Genomic DNA, 4,585 nt, shown 5'->3' with positions numbered 1-4,585 from the left:
TCCAGTCTGAGAAAATTCTGATTGCCTCACCTGTGCCCCGAAGCTGCCTGTCCTACTTCTCCTACCCTGACCGGGTGAGCCTCTCTCAGCTCGGAAAGAATGCACTTCCTCCCTTTGGCCACCTGCTGTGTTTGGTCTTCCTGCCTATTTCCTATCCCCACTGCCCCAGAGGCTGCGTGTGGACCCTGCTTCTTACTGAGCCACATACTCAGCCGCTGCCCACAGCTTGCCACTAGCCCTGCTGCCCTGTCTGCTCTTAACGCACAAGGGCTGCCCCTTCTGCCCACCTTTCACCGGGGTGCTCCCAGCTCTGGCTTCATGCCAGCGGCCTCCCAGCCTTGAGACCCCATTAAACCAATTCCCCGGGCCTGGTGGTGTGCTGGAGCTCCTACTCTGTGCTCTGTGGCCTCGTGTTGGTAGCCTGGGATCAGCCACGCGGGAGTATTTACACCACAGAAACCCGTAAACACCACAAATCAGAGCTTTTCTTTCTGGAGAGCCAGTTGTCCTTTTTATCGGTACACCACTGACTGGGCTTCTGGTTCTTTCAGAATGTAACAAACAGACTGATCCAGAAGTGTCAGACAGGGCTTCATTTATCTCAGAGATCTTCTGGGTCCTCAGAAGATCACCTCAGAACGCAGGAGGCAGGGCTCAGTGAAAATATGGAGCTTCTCATCCCACCCACGTGGTAAGGTTTGTTGGAGGAGACTGGCTCCGTTCAGAGAGACCACATTCCACCCTGTGGGGCATCGTCCCCAAGCTGCAAGGGCTCTCATCAGCCTCTTGCACTAAAGCTGACTTCAGCAGGAGAGCGCTTGTGTGTGCCCTCCCGTGATGGGGGTCCTGCTTCCTGTAATTCCTCCTGCCCATGTTCCTGAGGCTCAAATGCAAGGGGTGCTGCCCTCCTCCAGGCATTTGGACACATCTTCAAGCCCTTCCCGCTAGAGGCTGGACACATCAGATATACTATTTATGAAGCCTCTGGGCTATTTTATCTCATTAACATCCCTGGTTTCAACTAAAAAGGCCTGGATGGTTTTAAAGGACAGAGGAAGAAAGTTGTCATCAATTTAGTTTGACTGGATTTAAGTTGTTAGGGTTTTGATACGTGTGAGATGGTACACATTATACTATCGCTTTTGTCATTGGGTGGGTGTGCGTTTCATAAGATTACACTTGAAGACTGTGATGGGTTGAATTGTGTCTTCTCTCTGCTCTCCCAAATTAATAGATTCAAGTCCTAATCATCAGTACTCAGATCATGACCTTATTTGGAAATATGGTTGTTGTGAACGTAGTTGGAGAAGATGGAGTCATACTGGAGTAAGGTGGGCCCTTAATCCAATATGACTGGTGTCCTTATGAAAGGAGAACATTTGGACCTCGGCACACATACAGGAAGAACATCATGTGAATGTGAAGATGGCCATCTCCAAACCAAGAGAATGGCCTGGAACAGATTTTTCCCCTTCCCACAGCTTTCAGAAACAACCAATCCTGCTGACACTTTGGTCTGACTTCCAGCTTCCAGAACTGTGAGAAAATACATTTCTGTTTGAGCCACCCAGTCTGTGGTCCTTCGTCACGGCAGTGCTAGCGGAGTGATACACCTTCCCCAGTAAACTTATTTCCTTTTTTGTCCCACCAGGGTTTGCAGACAAGTAAAATTGTCATGGTTCACTACAGCCTGAGAATGTTTTCTTTTTAGACAACTTTTTTTTTTTTTATTACTTAGAGTGAGCTGAAACTAAAGTATTGTAATGCCATCCAAAATTAGAACTAGTCCCAACAGTTTGGCAATGTTTGAAAAGTTATTTAATGAAAATAAAGGAATCTTAAGACATATTAAACTCTATAAACTATTTACATCACTCCAAAGTTTCTTTGTATATGGGAACACATACATTTTCACATGGTTGGAATCATTGGCCATGTGCTTACTTTCTCTCTCTCTCTCTCTCTCTCTTTTTTTAAAGTAGGCTCCAGCACAGCACAGAGCCCAAGGTCCTGAACTCAGGACCTGAGGGGCTAATCAAGACCTGAGCTAAGAGTCAGATGCTTAACCCATTGAGCCACCAGGGCACCCAGCCATGTGCTTTCTTCTGTTCTGTTTTTCATTTAAGGTTATTTGATAGAAATCATTCTACACAATGATACTATTCATTTTCTTATTTAAATAGCAACATATTATTTTTGTGCCTTTCACATATTATTAGTCATTGTTATTTTCTAATTTTTCACTATGAATACTTTTGTATAAGTTCCTTTTTTTACTCCTTTGAATTATTTCCTTGAGGTGTATGCCCAGAAGAGAAAGCCCTGGATTCCAGTCTCCTAGTTCCTGTTACATTTTTTCCCATATTCTCTAGACAGATTGAGCCCATCTGTGGTTTTACCAGAAATAAAAATTAAGTGCAGATTTCTCCATAATCTTGACGTCATTTAGTCTTACAATTAAAAAAGTATTTTCCCTAGTTTAAAAAGCTTTCCTTAAGTCTCCAAGTTCCTTTAGTTTTTACTTATGTCACTGGTGGGGGGGGGGCTCAGGGACTTTTAGAGCATCTGGGTTTATTCTAACATTTTACTGAGATAAGAGCGATATGCAACAGACACCAGCTCGCTGGGGTGGCCCTGGGTGGTCGGCCTTCCCTCTGGGCTGCAACTCCCACCGCTGCTGCAAGCGCCCCCACCCCAAGCCCCGGGGCGCCCTTTGGAACTGCGCCCACCAGGGGTCAGCGTCCGCCCAGCTTTGGGCTCTGGCTTCCCACAATGCACCGGGCTCTGTAGTCCGCGCGCTGGGAGGTGACCGAGCGGCGGCAGCGGCGGCGGAGCTGGGAGGGTTTGTAGGGCGCGGGCCGGGCGGCCGGGGGGCGGGGCGTCCTGGGGGCGGGGCCAGAGGCCACCGCCTCCGCTGTTGGCCGCAGCTGTGCCCCTCCTGCGGGCAGCCGCCGGGGCTTAGGTCGCACCCTTCTCAGCCTCGGAGACCTATCCACCTGGCTCTGCAGCAAGGTAGGGGGGCTCTTCAGAACCGTCCTTTTTTGGGGGGGTGGGTATAGAGTTTTTTCTTGTTCAAACTGGAGAAGACTTAAGCTGCCAAAATTTCGGCATGGAGCAATCAGGTTGGCTCGGAGAGGTCTGTTTTAAAACTCTTTTGTCTGCGTCCCTTTCTCGGTTCCCTCCAGACTGTGGGGCTATGCGAAGCCTGATTTGGGGAGTTTGTGCCTGGGTAATTTCAAGCTCTTGGTTCATCCGTTCTGCCTTGTGTGTGGTTGCAAACTCCGGGGTGGGGTTAGAATGTGGGAGAACTTGTGTGGGTGTGGGCTGGGTTTCTTCGGATGTGTGCATGTGTGAGAACTCAGGAAAATTTAGATGTCGGTCGGGGTCTGTTTCACAGTGTGGGTGGGGATCCTGAGCCCCCGCGGTTTCAGGTACTCGGTGAGCGGTGTCTATCACGTGCGCCGCCTGCGCCACCCTATCCGGAGGTGGCTATCCTGTGATCTAAAACCAGTGGGTGTCCTCAAGTTCTAATAGACCGAAACATACCGCGCCGCAGGACTACTGCCCAGGACACTGCTTCCCAGCAGTCCCTGCTGCCACAGCCAGAGCCCCCTCACATCACAGCTGACCCTAGTTTGGAGATCCTACAAGTTGAGCTTTCAAAAAAATAAAGTTTGACAGATTAAATGCACTGGAAAGGGGGGCACCTGCGATAGCTTAAAGCTTGTTGGTGTCTGTCCTCCTCAGCCTGTTTCTGGGTCACACTGCAAGGCTCCATTCATTCAGCCTCACTCCCTGGTAATAATGTTCCCCCTGGTAATAATGCCAACCCAAAATAATCCCAACCTGAAAACTCCAGGCTACAATTCTAAAATGAAATCCTTTTGCCCACATCTAAAGGCTCAGAAAAGCTCTTTAGTCCTCTGATCCCTATCCCCAATGTAAAATAAAATGTATTTTTAAAGGTACGTATATTTTAAAAACCCTCACCCTATGTTATATTCATTCCAATAATTATCAATTGATTGATTTTACTTGTGAAATCCAAGCAGTTTCATTTATTGTTAATAATAAAGATTTAGAAAACTAAAAGATATATTCTTCAGATGAACATGATCCTAATTAGCAAATTAGCTCAACATAAAAGGCAGAAGATGGGAAATCAGACAAGCTTGATTCTAAAACATTTCTGCCTCTAAGAAGAGAGCGTTGGATGATTACATTTTTTTTACTGTTCCTTCCAAAAGTAAAATGCTACGTGAACAGATTCCTTTTTTGCTAGACAGACTCTTGACTGGAGATAACAATCAAAAATTTAAAAAAGTCTTTCAAACTGTTATCACCTTTTTAAAAAGATTTCTTTATTTGAGAGAGCGAGAGCACCTGTGTGAGCATGCTCAAGGGGACGGGGCGACAGAGAGAGAGAGAATCTCAAGCAGAGTCTCCACTGAGGTCAGAGCCCCCAACGGTCTCAATCTCACCACCCTGAGATCAGAGCCTGAGCCAAAATCAAGAGTCAGACGCTTAATGACTGCACCCCCCAGGCACCCTTCAAGCTGTTACCACCTGACCTATGTCCAAGGGA

At 47.3% G+C, this 4,585-nt stretch overlaps 1 long non-coding RNA gene across 1 annotated transcript in view; it reads left to right on the top strand.

The window, feature by feature from the left end:
- The first annotated feature begins 2,951 nt into the window (after positions 1 to 2,951).
- LOC103675950 overlaps positions 2,952 to 4,585 on the top strand; it is a 48,354-nt gene continuing 46,720 nt past the window's right edge. Inside the window, exon 1 of the long non-coding RNA XR_571961.1 lies at positions 2,952 to 3,012. This is a non-coding gene — a long non-coding RNA (uncharacterized LOC103675950). The remainder of the gene's footprint in view (positions 3,013 to 4,585) is intronic.

This window comes from Ursus maritimus, unplaced genomic scaffold (genome assembly GCF_017311325.1).
Source record: "Ursus maritimus isolate PB19 unplaced genomic scaffold, ASM1731132v1 scaffold_11, whole genome shotgun sequence".
NCBI lineage: Eukaryota > Metazoa > Chordata > Mammalia > Carnivora > Ursidae > Ursus > Ursus maritimus.
Note: the sequence above shows the minus strand (reverse complement) of the source record. Positions and strands in the feature narration are given on the sequence as shown.